General features: G+C 44.4%; 1 protein-coding gene across 16 annotated transcripts in view; it reads left to right on the forward strand.

The window, feature by feature from the left end:
- Positions 1 to 210: 210 nt before the first annotated feature.
- The window catches only part of SGSM3 (small G protein signaling modulator 3), a 45,363-nt gene continuing 24,120 nt past the window's right edge, over positions 211 to 21,453 (forward strand). For 15 of the 16 annotated variants that reach the window (XR_010139424.1, XR_008517513.2, XR_008517512.2 and 12 more), the window contains exon 1: positions 211 to 319. The gene's annotated coding sequence lies outside the window, so the exon portion shown is untranslated. 16 annotated transcript variants of the gene reach the window in all.

A 21,453-nucleotide genomic window follows, 5' to 3' on the forward strand; every position in this document is an offset into this window, starting at 1 on the left:
TCAAAAAAAAAAAAATTAGCAAGTTATTTGCAGCGTCTATCTCCCACCCTGACTGCTAGTCCACACCATACTGTCCTAAGCTGCTCAGGCTGCGGTGCAGACGAGGAAATCATCGCTATGCCTGCGGGCCTTGGGATGGGGGCGCAAAGCCCCTGGATGCGCCCCGCCTAGTGGGCGGGAACGACTACAGCCCCCAGCATGACCCGCGGCCGCCCATGCCACGCCCCGCCACGCGTGCGCGCCGCTGAGCGCTGACTGGGTGCGAGCGGGGAAGCTGCTAACCCGACCCGGATTGGCGCTGAGGTGGCCTGTGGGGCAGGTGAGTGCGGGGCGGGAGTCAGCGGAGACTCACCGGCGCCTACAAGTTCCCCTCAGGCGGGGCCTGCGGGGCGGCTGTGGTCGGACTCTCAGACCGAGGGTCGTCTGGGCCGAAGGCGCCCACGAGAGAGAAGCACCGCCTTGGGCCGGAGAGCCGCCGGGCCGACCTTGCTCGCGTCGCGGTTGGAATGGGGGCCGGGGACGCGGCGGGGCGGGGAGGTCGGCTGCGTCCCCCGGGCCGGCCGCCCCTAGACGGCCGAGGCCACCTCAGGTGTTCGGGACGCCAGCCGGAATCCATCTCGCTGGCAGCCGGGAGCGGTTTTACAGAAACCGCGCCTGATGCGGGGGGCTTTTTTAAAAAAGCCTGGCTGGCTCTGGCACCGGGACAGCTGCAGACTCCTCCTCAGGTTTAACTTGTGGCTTTCCCTTTAAGATTCAGATCCAGGTGCAGAACCCGGGCTCGGATCCAGGCCGAGACTCGGAACACCAGTGTGTTTGCATTTTAGCGCGGGGGAAGCTGAGGCATACGTTAGCCAGAATCACCCGGTGTGGTTAGGACTGGAATTTTGAAAATTATTCTCATACTTAGTTTACTGATCTAGGCTCTTTTTTATTTGGAAAGAAAAAGATATTTCAAAGGTTGTTTTCAGTGACTGGGTGACTAGCGTATCTTCCAGTCTCGCGCTGCACGTTTGTGGTGGGTTGATGGCTCTTTTTTGTTTTGTGGTGGGATAGAGATGTCCTGGAATATTCTACACCTTTCTTATTCTTTCTTAGTAAATTCAAGTCAAATCAGACTCTGATTCACAAAAACTGCATTTTCAACTTCGACTCGTTTACTCGTAGTTTTTGTGACAGGTTTGTGATTAGGTTTGTAGGTACATATGTTTCCCACTTTTCTTGCTCATCTCTTTTAGTTCCAATTATCTCTGCACTCTAAACAATTGAATTACATCTTTGTTTTACACTATTTCTGTTCTTGGTGATTAATTTGTAATTCTTTTTTTCTTTTTTTTTTTTTTTTTTTTTTTTAAAGACGGGAGTTTCGCTCTTGCCCAGGCTGGAGTGCAGTGGCAGGATCTCGGCTCACTGCAAGCTCCGCCTCCCGGGTTCAAGCGATTCTCCTGCCTCAGCCTCCCGAGTAGCTGGGATTACAGGCGCACGCCACCACGCCCGGCTAACTTTTGTATTTTTAGTAGAGACGGGGTTTTTCGCCATGTTGGCCAGGCTGGTCTCGAACTCCTGACCACAGATGATCCGCCCGTCTCGGGCCTCCCAAAGTGCTAGGATTACAGGTGTGAGCCACTGCGCCAGGCCCGATTAATTTGTAATTCTGTAGATATCTTTCCTGGCTTTTGATAATCCTAAGTGAATGTAGCTTTTTCATCCCTAATTATCATAGTAGCCTGAGCTTTAGTTCTTCTCCCTCTTTTTTTTTTTTTTTTTTGTAGAGACAGAGTCTCGCTCTGTCGCCCAGGCTGGAGTGAGTGCAGTGGCGCGATCTCAGCTCACTGCAAGCTGCAAGCTCCACCTCCCGGGTTCACGCCATTCTCCTGCTTCAGCCTCCCGAGTAGCTGGGACTACAGGCGCCTGCCACCACACCCGGCTAATCTTTTGTATTTTTAGTAGAGACGGGGTTTCACCGTGTTAGCCAGGATGGTCTCGATTTCCTGACCTCGTGATCCGCCCGTCTTGGCCTCCCAAAGTGCTGGGATTACAGGCGTGAGCCACCGTGCCCAGCCCTCCCTGTCCCTTTTTAAGCGTGGAGGTGTGTGGTCTGGGAGGGGAGAGGGTGAGGTGTCTATTGATCAGATATGGGTAATAGGTTAACATAACCCATGACCAGAACATTAAAAGGCTGTAAACAAACAACTGCTTCAATATAAAAACGCATACCTCGTGAATTTGGAAACATGTCAGGTTGATAGAAAAGTGAACTGGGGTAGAACCTCACAGACATGAACCCGACATTAGGGTGAAATATTAGGAAGTGAGGAGATTATCATCTCTTTTATTTTACAGCCATCTTTCTGTGCCTGGAGTCGATGTAGGAACAGCCTGCTGGCTCAGAAGCTTAAAAAAAGCTCTGTGTTTTCACTTTTTCTCTTCTTAGTTCTCAATGAAGGTTTTGGCAGGAGCCCAAAATCTTGTACATTTGATAATTTAACATCAGTTTCATCTGCTTACTCTCCAGATAGCCTGTTATTCAGCTGGTGATGTCAGTAATTTTCCACAGCAGCCATTCATGAGCTCATGCAGACTGTCACAAGGAAATGGGAATAGCACAATGAGTGTTACAGAAGAAAAAATGATCCTGTTTCTCTGCCATCACATATTATACACAGACTTACGGAATCTAGACTGGAGCACAAGATATGTGGGAGGGGTTAGAACACCACTCCTACCTGTAGTAATAATCATTGAAACCACTTATTGAATGCCTTCTGCTTACCAGACACTGTAGTTGTCACAGGTCACTGTAAGTGACAGGGCCAGAATTTAAGTCTGACTCTAAACTCTGCTCTTTTGTCTGTGCTGTACTACCTTACCAACAACTGTGTTCAAGTCTTTCTCATTCTTAAAAATATATGAAACTTTGCTGTGATCATATTTCCCTTCAAATTACTACCATTTCTCCTGCTTTTCCTTTCTAGACTTGCCCTTAAGAAGCAGACTCTACATTCTTCTCTTCCATTTACTCCTTCATTCATTGCAGTCTGACTTCTACCCTCAACTCTGTTGAAACTACTCTCATGAATTCCTCTCAACAATTTATTGAATATCTACTGTGTATATCATCTTCTAGACTTACAAAGACGGCTAAGACATGGATCTTGCCCTCAGGTAGTTTAGAGATTAATGAGAGAGGGTAGTTTATACATGTCAATATATGTATCCCACTGATAGGGCAGTTGTGTTCTTTGTTTTTGTTTTTGTTTTTTTGAGACATAGTCTTGCTCTGTCACCAGCCTAGAGTGCAGTGGGGCAATCTCGGCTCACTGCAACTTCCGCCTCCAGAGTTCAAGCAGTTCTCCTGCCTCAGCCTCCCGAGTAGCTGGGACTGCAGGCGTGCGCCACCACACCCGGCTAATTTTTGTATTTTTAGTAGAGACGAGGTTTCACCATGTTGGCCAGGATGGTCTCCATCTCTTGACCTCGTGTTCCGCCCTCCTAGGCCTTCCAAAGTGCTGGGATTACAGGCATGAGCCACCACACCTGGCCTGATAGGGCGGTTTATTTATTTTTATTTATTTTTTATTTATTTTATTTTATTTATTTTATTTTATTTTATTTTATTTTATTTTATTTTATTTTTTTTATTTTTTTTATTTTTTTTATTTTTGAGATGGAGTCTCCCTCTGTCGCCCAGGCTGGAGTGCAGTGGTGTGATCTCGGCTCACTGCAAGCTCTGCCTCCCGGGTTTATTTATGCCATTCTCCTGCCTCAGCCTCCCGAGCAGCTGGGACTACAGGTGCCTGCCATCATGCTCGGCTAATTTTTTGTATTTTTTTTTAGTAGAGACGGGGTTTCACCGTGTTAGCCAGGATGGTCTCGATCTGACCTCGTGATCCGCCTGCCTCGGCCTCCCAAAGTGCTGGGATTACAGGTGTGAGCCACCGTGCCCGGCCAATAGGGTGGTTTTTATAGTTTGAGAGTTGGGGAAGGAACACTTTATTGCAAAGATGTCACTGGACTGCCAACAGAGAGAAAGCTTAAATTGGTCTAGACTGTAGTGTCAAGACTGCGTGCTTAGGCATATACTTTTAGGGAAAAGCTGTATCCACTGAGAGATGACATGGTTGAAAGATACAGTATAGGCTTTAGAGTCTGACAGATCTGGTAACTGAGCCATAATTTCTTCTTTGTAATACTTGCCTGCAATGTAAGCTCTATGAAAGTAGGGGCTTTGTGTTGTTCACTACCTCACCCCCGTCTCCTAGAACAGTGGTAGGTGAGCAATAAATATCTGTTGAATGGGGCCCAGCACAGTGGCTCACGCCTGTAATCCCAGCATTTTGGGAGGCCAAGGTAGAGGATTGCTTGAGCCCAGGAGTTCAAGACTGGTCTGGGCAACATGGCGAAATGCCATCTCGACCAAAAACATAAAATTGCCAGTCATGGTGATGTGCGCCTGTGGTCCCAGCTACTCGGGAGGCTGAGGCAGGAGGATTGCTTGGGCTCAGCTCAGGAGGTCGAAGTTGCAGTGAGCCATGTTTGCATCACTGCACTCCAGCCTGGGGAAGAGAATGAGACCTTGCCTCAAACAAACACATGGTACTAGTAATATCAGTAGTAGCATATGACTGAAATAACAAGGCTAGATTTTCAGTGTGGCTTATGAACTGATTTTGACAGCACCATTGTTTGAATGCTACGTATATAATCACCTCCCCTTTTTGAAAATTTAGCCTTACTAATTTGTGCTCACCATTTATACATGAGGAGAGATACAGTCACCTCTTTTCAGTAGGCACAGTTAACTGTCTCTTCTAATATATGTCTCTTTTGCAGTTATAAACATATTTCTGCTTTTTCTAAGTGTAATACATGTTTTGTATTTGTTTTTCTCTCTACTAATGATGTAAATTGTTTTGGGAGGTTAACTTCTTTGGAATAATTAAACAGCTTTATCAATAGAGTAAATTAGATTGATAGGCCGGTTGTGGTGGCTCACGCCTGTAATCCCAGTGCTTTGGGAGGCTGAGGAAGGCGGATCACCTGAGGTCAGGAGTTTGAGACTAGCCTGGACAACATGGTAAAACCCTGCCTCTACTAAAAATACAAAAATTAGCTGGGTGTGATGGCAGGCGCCTGTAATCCCAGCTACTCAGGAGGCTGAGGCAGGAGAATCACTTGAAGCTGGGAGGCATAGGTTGCAGTGAGCCGAGATCGTGTCATTGCACTCCAGCCTGGGTGACAAGAGCGAAACTCTGTCTCAAAAAAATAAATAAATAAATAAAGAGATTGACACCCCCAATTCAGTGTCAAAAATCTTATTCTTGGAAAGGGTATAATTTCCAATTAAGACAGAATTTTTTTTTCCACTACAACAAAATGATGCGACTTTTCTCACCCTTCTCTAGCTATCTAGTTAGCCTGCAAGCTAACATTCTAAAGACATGAAACAGGCTGGGCTTATGCCCGTAATCCCAGCACTTTGGGAGGCTGAGGTGGAAGGATCGTTGGAGCCCAGGAGGTCAAGACCAGCCTGGGCAACATGGTGAGACCCTGCCTCTACAAAAAAATTTCTAAAAATTAACCAGATATCGTGGCGTGTGCTTGTGGTCCCACCTACTCAGGAGGCTGAGGCAAGAGGATCACTTGAGCTCAGGAGATTGAGGCTGTAGTGAGCTGTGATCACACCACACACCACACACTCCAGCCTGGGTGACAGAGGGAGACCCTGTCTCAAAAAACTGGGAAAAAAAAAAAAGATATGAAACAACAGATCATTTCCCTTTTCCCTCTCTTGTGTTTGAGTTTTGTTTGTAAATATCCTTAATTATGTGACTTGAGGATAGGGTTAAAGTCCAATTACCACTTTTTTTTTTTTTTTTTTGTCTTTTGAAAACAGTATGGTAGTCAGGAGCACCAACAATGAAGTTCAGCTTATGGCTCTGCTGCTTGCTTCCTTGCTTGTCTGCTTGCTTGCTTGATTGACAGGGTTTTGCTCTATTGCCCAGGTTGGAGTGCAGTGGCATGATCATAGCTCACTGAAACCTCAAACTCCTGGGCTCAAGAGGTCCTCCTGCCTTAGTCTCATGAGTTGCTGTGATTACAGGTGCATGCCACTGCACCCGGCCTGGCTTTACCATTGTAAACTTTGAGAACTTACAAGTTATCTGTCTGATGCCTCATTTCTCTCACCTGTAAAAATGGAATAATTAGTGCTACTCATAATAATAGCTAATATGTATTAGGTGTTTGCTATATATACCAGTCACAGTTCTAAGAATTTTATTTGTATTAACTCACAATCCTCACATCAACCCTATGTATTGCTAGTATTATGCCCATTTACAGGTGAGACAACAGTGACAGAAACAGTAATTTGCTGAAGATTGGTGAGTGGAGTCAGGATTAGAACTTAGTCTGACTCTAGAGTTTACGCTCATAATCTCCACCTTCATAGTTTTTTGTTTTTTTAATTTAGCATATAATCAAGAAATAGAGTAGTTTTGAAGATTAAATAAAATCTATATAAAATGGCTGTAACAAGCATTTACCGTATTAAGTACTACAGTTAGCTTCGAGTTTACAAAGCATTTTGCACACATTTTCTTTGATTGTCATAGGAACAACCAAATATGTTTGTGACCATCACTGTCTGGCAGGAAACAGGCACACATTTGGTCACTTTCCCAGTCATGCAGCATGTGTGCAGACAGTGCCCTGGTGTTGCTCCTCCATATCTAGATCATGTGGAATTTGAAGCATCACATTTTGAGAAAATTTAGTAGACATAAGTTGTTTTGGCCTGTCCAGCATCCAATCCAGGTTCTTCTAGGGATAACAGCTCAATTTTGCTTTGGAGAACAGTTCATCCCTGACCAACTAGGTGGTACGCACATGGCCCAGGTCAGGCCAATAGATGTTAGGCAAATAGATGCTTTCCTCCTTTAATTTGAATCTTAGGTTGAATGATACAGTAACAAAAGTTCAGTGAACAGTTGCAGCTCCTTCATCACAACCACACGCTAATTCCTAATATCTGGGTACTAGAGCTATTGTTTTCAACGAGCTGAGTCTTCAGCTTTTCCTCGGTTCTATGTCCTACTACATATCCTTCCAATACATTCCTGTCTTTCATAACTTAAGTTACCCAAAGTCAGTTTTGGTGGCTTGCACCTGAGACACCCTTAACTTTTACATGGCATGAGATCATGTCATGTAAGAGTTAAAATAGGCCTGGTGTGGTGGCTCACGCCTGTAATCCCAGCACTCTGGGAGGCCAAGGCAGGCGGATCCATTGGGCTAAGGAGTTTGAGACCAGCCTGGGCAACATAGTAGGCACCTGTCTCTACAAAAAAAACTTAAAAAATTATTAATAGCTGGGCATGGTGGCATGTGCCTGTAGTCCCAGCTACTTGGGAGGCTGAGGTGGGAAGATCACTTGAGCTTGGGAGGTCAAGGCTACAGTGAGCTGTGATCGTGCCACTGCACTCCAGCCTGGGTGACAGAGCAAGACCCTGTCTCAAAAAAAAAAAAAAAAAAAAAAGTTAAAATAATCAGCTAACTTTAACCTGAAGAGGAGAGAAATCTTGGAGAAGATGTGGGTATCTTCAAATGTCTGAAGTATGTAGACTACAAAGTACCCCTAAAAAGACCAAAGAGTAGATATTACTAGCAAACAGATTTCTGCCCACATTAAAGCCTAAGGCAGGGCTATCCACAGGTGACAGACTGTCTTGGTATGTGGAGATAGATACATCCACTAAATTGTTCAAGCCAAGACAAGATGGTCACCTGGGAGGAGTAATATGGGTTTAGTAATCTAATGGGGACTGGGTGTGGTGGCTCATGCCTGTAATTCCACTGCTTTGGGAGGCTGAGGCAGGATGATCGCTTGAGGCCAAGAGTTTGAGACTACCCTGGGCAACATAGCAAGACCAGCATCGCTACAAAAAAATAAGAAAAATTAGCCAGGCATGATGGTGTGTGCCTGTAGTCCTAGCTACTTGGGAGACTTGGGTGACAGGATTGAGCCCAACAGTTCGAGGTTATAGTGAGCTGGAATAGTGCCACTGCATTCCAGCCTGGGTGACACAGCAAGACCCGTGTGTATTAAAAATAATAATATGGCCGGGCACGGTGGCTGATGCCTGTCATCCTAGCACTTTGGGAGGCTAAGGCGGGCAGATCACTTGAAGGTGGGAGTTCTAGACCAGCCTGGCCTACATGGCGAAACCCCATCTCTATCAAAAATACAAAAAATTAGCCGGGTGTGGTGGCGCATGCCTGTAATCCCATCTACCAGGAAGCTGAGGCAGAAGTGGAACCTGGGAGGCGGAGGTTGCAGTGAGCTGAGATCACACACTGCCCTCCAGCCTGGGTGACAGAGCGAGACTCTGTCTCAAAAAAAACAGAACAAAACCAATAATAATAATCTAATGGGTTGTTGTACTGAATGAACTGTAAAGTTCTCTCCAATTCTGAGATCATGATTCTCTGATTGAAATCTAAATCTGCAGACTCTGAGACCTAGAGTTCTTTCTAGAAGATTTACCTGCTTTTCCTCACTTTTCCAACCTAGTCTCTTATATTCCCGCTTCACCACGTATGTGCTGTTCTTTGCTTTGGACCTCTGCTTCCATCAGCCCCCCACCTTCTTCAGGTGTTTGCTCAGATTTTTCTTACTGAGCCTTCCCTGACCACCTAATTTAGAATAGCAGCTCCTGAAAGTGCCTATGGCTCTTTCTGCCTCATTTTACTCTATAGCACTATTCATCTGACATACAGTGTGGTCTCTTATTAATTTTTTAAGTCACTTCTTTCGCCTCTAGAATGCTGGGACTTTCAAAGAAGGGATTTCTATCTATTTTGAGCACTTCTGTGTTCCCAGCACTTAAAACAGTGCCTGGTACATAATAGGCATCAATAAACATATGTTGATTGAATGAGTATTTCCTCAACACAGAGTCACCATTGGGTCTGCTTTGTGTTCTAAGAGAGTATCTAGCTCACGCTGTCCACTTCCTACCTTTTCTCTGTTGCTTCCCTTACTCGCTGGTGCCTTTCTCTTTTCCTCTTCTCTTTGGATCACAGCATTTCAAGACTAGAAGTCTGAGATCACCTCTCCATAAGGACCAGAGTCCCTATGTAGCACAGCTAGTTAATGAAAGATGTGGGGTGGAGGGTGACTGACTGTTGGATTGTTTATCTCTGTTAAACTGTGGTCTCCCTAAGTCTTGCTCAGTTCAGGCCCATGCAGTGCCTGCTGCAGCATATGCATATCCCTCAGTGAGTTATTAAGTAAATGTCTCCCTCCTTCATGAAGGCTTTTCCATATCAACCTGTAGTTATCTCTTTATTTCTTTGAACTTTGGTAGTATTTGTGGTCTCTGTTCTTATTATTAAGGCAGGGTCTCACTTTGTCACCCAGGCTGGAATGCAGTGGCACAATCTCCACTCACTGCAACCTCTACCTCCCAGGCCAAAGCAATCCTCCCACCTCAGCTTCCTGAGTAATCTGGGACTACAGATGTGCACCACCACGCTCAGCTAATTTTTGTATTTTTTGTAGACATTGGGTTTCGTCATGTTGCCCAGGGTGGTCTCAAACTCCTGGGCTCAAGTGATCCACCCTCCTTGGCCTCCTAAAGTGCTGGGATTATAGGTGTGAACCATCGTGCTCAGCCTGGTCTCTCTTATTAACTGGCCTTGGGTTGTTTGCCATTTTATGTGTCTGTCTGGTCAATGAAATTATAATCCCATGGACAAAGACTAAATGTACCTATTACAGAACCTAGTCCTGAGAGGCAGTATAATGTAGTGAAGTGCTGTCCAAGAGAACTTTATACAGTGCTGGAAATGTTCTTGTGTGACTATTAACATTTTTTTATGCTGTGTGTGTATTTGTATGTGTGTGTGATTAAGTAATTACACTTATCTGCACCACCCAGGAATAATCAGTAAACATTCTGGCATTTATTTCTTTATTCATTTATTAATTGTACATTTTCTAGCTTTTTTTAACCATGAGTATCTATAATTTTTTTTTTTTTCTCTGAGACAGGGTCTCGCTCTGTCACCCAGGCTGGAGTGCAGTGGCACTATCTCAGCTCACTGTAACCTCCGCCTCCCGGGTTCAAGCGATTCTCCCACCTCAGCCTCCCGAGTAGTTGGGATTACAGGCACGCCCCACCACACCTGGCTAATTCTTGTATTTCTAATAGAGATGGGTTTTCACTATGTTGGCCAGGCTGGTCTCAAACTCCTGACCTCAAGTGATCATTACAGGCATGAGTCACTGTGCCCAGCCTATAACTTTATCATCATAAAAACAGGCCTGGCTCACACCTGTAATCCCAACACTTTGGGAGGCCACGGTAGGGTGACTGCTTGAGCCCAGGAGTTTGAGACCAGCCTGGGCAACATAAGAAGACCCTCTCTACAACAGTAACAAAAAATTAGCAGGGCGTGGTGGTGTGTGCCTGTAGTCCTAACTCCTCGGGAGGCTGAGGTGGGAGGATTGCTTGAGCCTGGGAGGTCGAGGCTGCAGTGAGCTGTAATCACACCACTTCCCTCCAGCCTGGACAACAGAGCAAGCAAGACCCTGCTCAAAAATAAATTAATAAATTAAAAGTACAAGTTGCTGCAGCTTCTATTTTTGTAAATTATATTTTCCCCCATTGATTCACATAACATAAGCAATGTTTTGGCATGATAGTCTTCCATATTGGGAAGAACCAAGTAATTAGGAAAGGTTATAGAAACACTTTACTAGTCTATATAAGCCATCAGAAAAGAGGCACAAGCTTTTCTTTTTTTTTCTTTTTTTTTTTTTTGAGACAGGGTCTCATTCTGTTGCCCAGGTTGGAGTGAAGTGGTATGATTTTGGCTCATTGCAACCTCCACCTCCAGGGCTCAGGCAGTCCTCCCACCTGAGTCTCCCAAGTAGCTGGGACTACAGGTGTGCACCACCACACTCAGCTAATTTTTTAAATTTTTTGTAGTGATGAAGCCTCACTATGTTGCCCAGGCTGGTCTCAAACTCTTGGGCTCAAGTGATCCTTCTGCCTTGGCCTTCCAAAGTGCTGGGATAAGAGGAATGAGCCACCATGCCCAGCTACAAGGCATTTTAACGATGCAAGATAGTGCATTTAGGAACTGGAAATACAAACTGAAGTATTATATTATTACTCCAAATTTAAAAGGTAAATCTAGAAGCTAAATAACTGGAGTCCTTTAGTTTCTGGAAAAGAACAAGTGATAAATAAGCATGAGAGCCCTTTATTACTACCCAACATGTATGTAAACTATTGTGCAATTTGTTATAAGTTAATAATTCTTGGGGCCGGGCACAGTGGCTCACACCAGTAATACCAGCACTTTGGGAGGCCAAGGTGGGAGGATTCCTTGAGGCCAAGAGTTCAAGACTGGCCTGGGCAACATGGCAAAACCCTGTCTTTACCAAAAATATATACAAAAACTAGCCAGGCGTGGTGGTATATGCCTTAGTCCCAGCTACTCAGGAGGCTGGGGTGGGAGGATGGTTTGAGCCCAGGAGGCAGAGGTTGCAGTTTCTACCAGATCAGAATAAAAGCTCCACAAAGACAGGATTTTGTTTTGTTCACTGTCCTGTCTAGGATCTAGACATGGATCTAGCCTAGGGTCTGACACAGAGTAAGCACTCATGATGTGAAATGAAAGAATGAGAGTGGTGCCTGCCATGTGAGGTCAGGATAAGTTTAGGACTCATCAATCTGAAAAAGTAAGAGTTGAGAGGAGACTGAAATTTAAAATGGCATTATGTTAACAGCTACAACATACTGAGCACCAATTCTTCCATTTATCTATTGCTGTATACTGATCACTCCAGAATTTAGCAGCTTAAAGCAACAATAATCATTTTATTACTATCTCTTGCTGGGGTATTGGTTGTTGGTAGGTAGTTTTTCCTGGGGTATCTCAAGCAGTTGCAGCTAGATGGGACTGGAGTCATGTCTAAAGTTTCCTTACATGTCTTGGGGTTGACAGTGGCTGTCAGCTGGGTCCCACCTGGGACTGTTGGCCGGAGCACCTATATGTGACCTCTCCATGTTACCTTACCTACCTCACAGCATGGCAGGTGTGTTCTAAGAGCTAACCTCCCAAGGGAACAAGGTGAAAATGCATGACATTTTTATGACATAACCTCAGAAGCTACACAATATCACCATATTCTCTTGGTTAAGGGAGTCACAGAGGTTTGCCTGGGTTCATGGGGAGTGGATGGGACGTAGACCCCACCATTCAATGGGAGAAGTTTTGTCACATTTGAAGAAGAGCATGTGAGATACGTTATATTGTGTTAGCCCATCTTTAGAAAATAGGGTCTCCATGCCAAGCATGTGATAGGGGTTTTAAGAACTTTTTCACTTATTCTGCAGGTACCTATTATCCTAATTTTACTGATAGGGAAGCTGAGGTTATGGAAGATGAATTGGCCACACAGCCAAGTGGCAGAACAAGTTGTCAGGCCCAGGCCTTCTTGCTTCCACAGTAACACTGTATAAAGGTGAAGGCAGATTTCTTCAGAAAGTCCTGAAATACTATGGAAGGTATATTTATGTAGGTCATAAAACAAGTAATTAAATATCTCATGAAACAGGTGATTACTACTTCAAACATTTATTAAATCCCTAAGTACTGTAGTAGGTGCTAATGAGGATTCAGCCCTTGAAGAGCTTTCAGTTTATAGATAAGGCACTCACACTAGTAAAGTGAGATAGAAGTCAGTAGGAACGGCCAGGCTCGGTGGCTCACACCTGTAATCCCAGCACTTTGGGAGGCCGAGGCGGGCAGATCACGAGGTCAGGAGATCGAGACCATCCTGGCCAACATGGTGAAACCCCGTCTCTACTAAAAATATAAAAAATTAGCCGGGCGTGGTGGCAGGTGCCTGTATTCCCAGCTACTTGGGAGGCTGAGGCGGGAGAATGGCGTGAACCCGGGAGGTGGAGCTTGCAGTGAGCCGAGATCGCGCCACTGCACTCCAGCCTTGGGGACAGAGCGAGACTCTGTCTCAAAACAAAAAAAAAGTCAGTAGGAACAAGTAAGTGCTGAGAGGAAGTACTAAGGAAAGCTTCATAGAAGTGGTGTTTCAGAGCTAAGCACTGAAAGAGGGATGGAATCTGGATATTTGGAAATGGAAGGTGGCCTTCTTAGCAGAGGACACAATATAAATAAAGGCACAGAGGCATGTTGAGACAGTAGTGAGGGGCCCAGTTGGCTAAAGCTTAGGGTACATGAAGGGAAAATAAGAGCTGACTCAAAAAGAGATTGGGGTCTATGGAATCAGAGCTGTGCTTCAGGGGATATTAACCTACTCTTTGTTTAACATAAACGGAATGATAATCTGGAGGCACAGAAATCTTTAGGAGATTTTGACAGTGGCCCAGAAAAGTGTCAGGGAGGGTCTGGATTAAGGCAGTAGAAATGGAGATGGAGATGCTAGAGGTATTTTAGAGGTAAAATCAGTAGACTTGCAACTGATTTGATGTGAGAGTAAAAGCAGGAGCCAAGGCCAGGCATCATGGCTCATGCCTGTAATCCTAACACTTTGGGAGGCCAAAGTGGGAGAATTGCTTGAGCGCAGGAGTTCAAGACCTTCCTGGGCAAGATAGTGGGACCTTGTCTCTAAAAATAAAAATTAGCCAGTCATGATGGCATGCGTCCGTAGTCCTAGCTACTCAGGAGGCCGAGGAGAGATGATCACTTGAGCCTGGGAAGTCAAGGCTGCAGTGAGTCATGATCCTACCACTGCACTCAGTTTGGGCAACAGAACAAGACCCTGTCTCTAACAACAACAAAAAAGGAGCCAAAAATTACCCTAAACCTTAGGATCTGAATGTCTTGGAAGAAGAAACAGGAATATTAAAAAGAATCATCTGAGATGCAATAAAAATAGGTTTATTCAGGAAACACAGATTTTAAGCCAGGCACAGTGGTGTGCACCTGTATTCCAGCCTGGATAACATAAGGAAACCCCCATCTCCAATAAATAAAAATTAAAAAAAAAAATTAAAAAGAAATACATATTGGCCGGGTGCAGTGGCTCATGCCTGTAATCCCAGCACTTTGGAAGGCCAAGGCAGGCGGATCACGAGGTCAGGAGATCGAGACCATCCTGGCTAGCACGGTGAAACCCCGTCTCTACTAAAAATACAAAAAATTAGCCGGGCGTGGTGGCAGGCGCCTGTAGTCCCAGCTACTCAGGAGACTGAGGCAGGAGAATGGCATGGATCTGGGAGGCGGAGCTTGCAGTAAGCCGCGATAGCACCATTGCACTCCAGCCTGGGCGACAAAGCGAGACTCCACCTCAAAAAAAAAAAAATACATATTTTAATGTGTTGTGGTATATAGTCAAATGAAGCTATCCAACAATAAGTTGGAAATAATCTATGTTGTCATGGCTAGAGATAGAGATTTGTAATTTATCTATATGACAGTAATAGCTAAATCCCCATTCAGAATAGGAATGGACTCCCCATTTGGAATCCATTAGGAATGGACTAAAAGAAGACTGATGTAGGGAATGTCTTTTTTGGGGGTCTGGAGAAAGAAGAGGCAGTAAAGAAGCAGTTAAATAGAGAAGAAAAAACAGTATGGTCTGCGCCCTCAGAGTCATTGAACAGTTCAAGAAACCACAGTAAGTCAGCAGAGTCTGATGCTTCAGGGAGTTTCAGGAAATGAAGCCACAGGAACTGGATTCCAAATAATGACTAGGAAATCACTGGAGACCTTAGAAACCAGTTTAGGTGGTGACAGAAGCTAGGGTGAAAAGCTTAAGGAGTGAGTTGATTGATGAAGCATGGGCGCTATAAAAAATATGGCAGTGAGGCAGAGGGATAAGAGCTAGAAAGGTAAGTGCTTGAGTGGGTACAGGGATAGTTGCTTTGTTTTGTTTAATTCAGGGTTCAGGAGATCTGAGTATTTGCACTGGACACGAAGCCATTGGAGAAGAAAAGACTGAAGATGCACAAAGGAAAAGAGTATAAAGGAAATGGGTTGAAAGTTCTTGTGGGTGGAGAAGTTAATGTAGGAAGGAAGAAAACCACTTTCTCTTCTGAGAGAGCGGGCAGAAAGAGAAAACAGGTGAAAAGCAGTTTTGACACGGAGAATAAGGAAGTTGAGGAAGCTTAAGTCTAATAAGCTGAGCTTCGTTAAAGCTGGAGTACAGTCCCTCAGCTGGGAGTGAGTGGCAGCAGAGAGTAGTTGGGTTTCAGAAGAATTATGAGAATGATTTGAAAGTATCGCTGAAGGAAATATGATGTAAAGTCAACTAGAGATGAATAAAGGTTGCTGAGCAACCGTGAAGATAAATAGCATGTGGCTTGTTCCCTAACTTTGTCCAGGAGGAACATGAGCAGAAAAAGCAGAGGAACAACTTTTTTTTTTCTTCAAGACTGGGTCTCACTCTGGTTGCCCAGGCTGGAGTGCAGTGGTGCAACCTCAGCCCACTGCAGCGTCGACCTCCCGGGCCCAGGCGATTCTCCTATCTCAACCTCCCAGGTAGGTGGGACTACAGGCGCACGGCACCATGTCCGGCTAATTTTTTGGGGTTTTTTTTTTTTTTTTCTATTTTTAGTAGAGATGGGGTTTTGCCATGTTGCCCAGGCTGGTCTTGAACTCCTGCACTCAAGCAATCCATCTGCCTTGGCCTCCCAGAGTGCTGGAATCACAGGTGTGAGCCACCACCTCTCCCAGCCAAGAGGAACTTAAATGGGGCTAGATGAGGCAAAAAGTTGTCATTAATTCAAGGTTAGTTCAGATGGTTGTGTAACTTTTACAACATGGGAGTGAAGTGTATGGACCTGATTTGAAATCAGCATTATTAAGTGTGAAATAATATAAAGATATGGACTGCTTAACCCTAAGGTTCACGACAGTAAGAGGACAACCTTGTGACGTATCTTCTGGGATTTCTGTTGGTAATGATGCTGATCTGAATGTAATCCAATGGGCCTATCTCTAGCTGTTTCCAAGTTTTTGATTCAGTTTCAGATTAAAATAGTAGAAATCGCAGACTTCTGGTCTGGCTATGCTGCTTTAAATCAGTCTTTTCACCTCTTTAGTCCAAGTTTCTTTCTTTTTTCTTTTCTTTTTTTTTTTTAAATAAAAAGACAACTAGAGATGAGGTCTTGCTATGTTGCCCAGGCTGGTCTTGAACTCCTGGCCTCAAGCAATCCTCTTGTCTCAATCTCCCAAAGTGTTGGGGTTACATATGTGAGCCGATGTGCCTGGCCCCTAGTTTCTTTTTTCAAAAAGTATGAGAGATGGACCCAAAGGATCCTTCTAACTGTGTAATTTATGACTTTGTATGAGTCCCTTTGCCCTGCACCCCAGTACTAAAGAAGTTAATGGTCTCTAAATATAGGTGCAGATCTGTTAGAGAAGTTTGTTTGCTCTTATGAGAATTCTCTCCTAATTCATCTGTTTAATTTTGAATTTTCACACACACAAAATTTTTTTAATACAGTTGCTTTGTGTCTTAAATCTGGCTGGCTCCCACTAGATATGTCATCCCAAGTCAAGATATTTTGTTCCCGCACCTGCACAGATAGTTCCATGATCTTTTCTGGAAACTGTCTGCAAAGTTGATAACTAGAGTTGTGCTAGTCAGTATGGTATAGTGAGACTGCTGAGGGGTCAGTCCTTCTGTTTGATATGGGCAAGATGCTTAAGCTCTCTGATCCCTGGTTTTCTCAGGTGTAAAATGGGGATAATGCCTGTGAGTGTGCTTAGCAGTGTGGTGAATGCTTAACACATACTATTTTTCCTTCTTTCATAGATTTCCTTCTAATACCTCCATCTACTCACTGCCACAGAGTATAATAGCATATATACTCTATAATACTGTATATACTCTAGTATAATATAATTACCATTCTTTAGGGTAATGTTATATAGGTATGTTCATATCTGCAAATGAAACTCTGGTAATTATATAGATGGTAATGACAAATAAATGATGTAAAGATGAGATAGTTTGTTGACCTCTGTAGTTTAATTATATGAAAAATAGCAACTTTGTAAACTATATGATCTCCTCTTAGGTGCCCTAATCGCCTATGTTAATATAAAACTTTCAATATAAATTTCTCAGTGGCCGCCTTTGCCAGTCAGCCCTTAAGGAGCTTTATTTTCCTCAAAAACTCTTGTCTGCTATTTTTCAGAGCTACCTGAAAGCTGAGTTGCAGTTAGCTAACTAGTATTTGTTTCACTTCTCTTTCTGGGGGAGGTGGTTATCCCCCACCCCTGGTAGTGGGAATGACAGAAGGTCCATGCAGTTACCTTGCTTTTGCTTTCCTTATCCTTTCCGGAAACTGCCAGGCCATAAATATTAGAGGAATAATCCAGGGAGAGACTCAGGTAAGTAACCAGATTACTGTGGATGATTTATTATTTGATATGAAGAACTAGAGGAGCCTGGCACAGTTATGAGTGTGAGCAAATCCGTGTAGGGCAGCTGAGTTTAACTGGTACTCCTGTGCAGGAAGGGGACACGCGTACCTTGTGTGCTGAATTCTAGGGTGAGGTTCCTGTTTCCCTGATACATGTTTCCAGTCTGTGTTCTCCCTTACACAGTCACACCTAAGTCTCGCCTAAAGGAACACTCTATCTCTGTCACAAAGAAAATATTGACTCAGGGAAGGGTAAGCAGACCCACCTGCAAACCTTGTAGCAGGCATGGAGTTCAAGGTGGAGTGTGATTCTTAGAGTTACTTTGCTCTTCTGCTGATGCCAGTTTTGGAGGAGGCAGCTGAGAAATTTGTATGATACTATGGATGTTCACCTCAGATGTCCTTGTCCTAAAGGGTCATATAAATGATCAACAAAAATTACTAGGGTAACCGGAGGGGGAGTCAGTTCTAGAAGCTCTGTGCCACTAGCTCCTTCATCATGGAGTTTGGTAGGGTCCAGGTTTCAAGGCTGTCTTTACATACTGCTGAGTAATTGCTGTACTTAGCAGCATTCTGAGAGAACACAGGTGGGTTCCAAGATAACGTTGCCAAAGCATAAGGTGCATTGGAGGCAAGTGCGAGGCAGGTGTTCAGAGATGAGGCTGCAGGGAGTAGCAGGGGCTGCTAGGTCATGCAGGGTTTTATAAATCAAGTTAACAAATCTGGACTTTAAAGCAAAGGGAAGGTTTTAAAGACAGAAGGGAAATGATCAGTTGCATTTTGAAAGAATTTCTGTGGCTGTAGGGTAGAGAGTGGTTGGAGGGAGGGGCCGAGAGTGGAGGCAGAGATTCCAGTTGAGAGATGTGTAATAATTATGATGGTGAAAAATGATGGCAGCCCCAACTAGAAAGTAGCAACAGGTTGTAAGAGAAAGGGGAGGTTTCAAAAACATTAGGAAAGGCCGAATAATTGAGGGGTGAAGATGGAAAGATGAAGAATCTATTAAACATCACCCCCAAGTCCTGCCTGGAGAGAGTGCGTAGGTAGGTCATAATGGCAACGGGACCACTGAAGGAGGACCAGGTTCATGAGGAAAGGTGATGAGTTAACTTGGAGCGTGGCAAATTCGAAGAATATGGAGGAGCTGCCCACCAGCTGGATGTGCTGGTCTGAGGTTGAGAGAGAAATGCATCTTGGAGCTAGAAATCAGTTATCTGCTTGTAGATGTTAATTGAAGTTGTGAGAGTCATCCAGGAGCTCCAGGAGAGTGCAGAGAGCTAGAGGAGAGTCAAAGGTGGAACATTAAGGCATCTGAAGAACAGGTATAGGAGGAGGAACTGGAAAAGGAGACTAAGAAGGAGCCAGAAAGCCAGGAGGAAAACCAAAGGATCATGACACATAGACACCCAGAGAGACTGTGTGTTAAGGAGGTAAGGAGGAGGAAGTGATTACACAGCTAAATGCTACTGAGTGGTCAGGGGTGGTAAGAACTGCAGTGTAGGCCGGGCACGGTGGCTCACGCCTGTAATTCCAGCACTTTGGGAGGCCGAGGTGGGCGGATCACCTGAGGTAAAGAGTTCGAGACCAGCCTCAACGTGGAGAAACCCCATCTCTACTAAAAATACAAAATTAGCTGGACATGGTGCTGCATACCTGTAATTCCAGCTACTTGGGAGGCTGAGGCAGGAGAATTGCTTGAGCCTGGGAGGCGGAGGTTGCGGTGAGTCAGGATCGCGCCATTGCACTCCAGCCTGGGCAACAAGAGCGAAACGCCATCTCAAAAAAAAAAACAAAAAAAAAACTGCAGTGTGGTCATTAGATTTAATGAACTTCAGCTGTGCTAGATTGACTCTTTAGACCCAGCACACACTGAGGACACTAATAAAGCAGATATGTGAAATAAAGAGAAAATAGAACTCATTGGCCATTTCATAGATACGGAACAAGTCATCTAGGGAAAAAAATCTAAACTTTGTAGAAGTTCCTCATACTTATTTCATTTTTATGTTGAATTAAATGGGGGGCACCCTAATTTCTCTTGCTCTGTTATTCTCTAAAGGTCTTTAAAATTGTTTTCATGTTTACCTTTGTTTGCATAGGTAGTAACACGGTTCAAAATGAAAAAGGTACAGAACGAGTATGAAGTAAAAGTCTCCCTGCCACCCAGTTCCCCCAACATGTAGCCTTTATTTTATATGAAAATTTCTCCCCTTTTTAACAAGTATTTTCACGTTCTTCTCACTCTTTTTTTACTTAGCCCATATCAGCTACAGCTGCACACCATTTTATTATATAGATATACTGTAATTAAACAGTCCTGTATCAGTGGGTATTGAGGTTTCCTAATATTTTGCCATGTGATATTTTGTTTTCAAAACCAGTGCTATAGGGAGTTACGCTGTATATAGGTCATTTTGCTGGCATGTAGGATAAATTTCCAGAAGCGGGAATTGCTGGGCCAAAGAACCTCTAAAGGATTTAATTCAGTTCTGTTTATTTGAGTCCCTGGCACTTAGCATGCAATGAATGGTAGCTATTAGTAAGATATGTATAGATGGGTTGGTTGGGGGCCCAGAGGAATAGGGGCACCTAACACAAACTAAAGGCAGGGGGAGTATCAAAGAAGCCTTCTTGGAGGAGGCAATGCTTCAGCTGTGCCTTGAAGAATAAGTCAGGTAAAGAGGAAGGCATTATGAGCAGGGGGAGCAGTAGAGAGCCAAGGCACAGGAAAAGAGCGTGTTGTACATCGGGACCTTCTAAGAGTTTGCTGTGCTTATTCGTCAAACAGTCAGCCCCTGCCACATGTCAGGCACTGGGCTAGGTACCGGACATAGGACAGATACACATGTACATAAATTATAGTATCACATGAAGTCAACAGCAGCATGTAAAATGATTAATTCTGTTGGGGAAGGAGGTAGGGGACATGAAAGTTGGAAAGAAAGGCTTGTTAGAGGAGGCCACATCTGAGCTAGAATTTGAAAGAATAATGGTCAAAGAGGAATTCAGGTCAGTGGTTCTCCAAGTGTGTTCCCTGGACCAAAAGCATCCGCATCACCTGGGAGAGGCAGTGTCTCAGGTCCTACTCACACCTGCTGAGTCAGAAATTCGGGGGCTGGGCCTCAGCTGTCTGGGTTTTAGGAGGCCCTCCAGGTGATTCTGATACACTCTGTATTTTGAGAACCACTGATCAACTGGGTGTGTTGACTCATGCCTGTAATCCCAGCACTTTGGGAGGCTAAGGCAGGAGGATGCCTTGAGCCCAGGAGTTTGAGACCAGCCTAGGCAACATAGTGAGACCCGGTCTCTACAAAAAAGTACAAGAAAATTAGCCTGGTGTGGTGGTGCACTCCTGTAGTCCCAGCTACTCAGGAGGCTGAGATGGGAGGATTGCTTGAGCCTGGGAGTTCAAGGCTGCAGTGAGCTCTGATCATGCCTCTGCACTCCAGCCTGGGCAACAGAGTGAAACCCTATCTCAAAACACCACAAAAAGTTGTGTTAGTGTAATTACAAGACTCAAAGAAGAGTCCAGAGCTTCCTTTGCCATGATTAGCCTATTGACTGTGTTTATAATCCAGAAATTTCCTTTGCCCTGAAATTTATCCTGCTAGAATTTAAGTTTATCATTTTGTTTGCATCTTACTGTATTCTCAGTAGAAAAGAATGGTCCTGTGAGCATTTGTGCAGAGTGCCCAGAAGTGCTTCTGAGCCTTGGGCTCTGACAGCCAGTGTCTCACCCAAACCCAGCTCTGGCTTGGCCTGAGAACCAAATGCCTGGGCTGTGGCGAAAACTCAGGAGACGTGGAGGCATATCTGTAAAAGCAGATTCGTAAATAGCTTTTTTCCCCCTTAAAGCCTGTTTTGCAAATTGCTGCACTTTTCCTTGTTTGTAAGTATCTCTTTTCCTTTAAACTGCTTTTAGTAGCTTTTGCTTTTGGAAAAGTATTTTATTAATACTTCATTATAATAGCGAGCAACTGCAACCCATGTGAAGAGAGACACCTGGGGATTTTATTTAGCCTTAAAA

Source organism: Pongo abelii, chromosome 23 (genome assembly GCF_028885655.2).
Source record: "Pongo abelii isolate AG06213 chromosome 23, NHGRI_mPonAbe1-v2.0_pri, whole genome shotgun sequence".
In the NCBI taxonomy this organism is placed as follows: Eukaryota; Metazoa; Chordata; class Mammalia; order Primates; family Hominidae; genus Pongo; species Pongo abelii.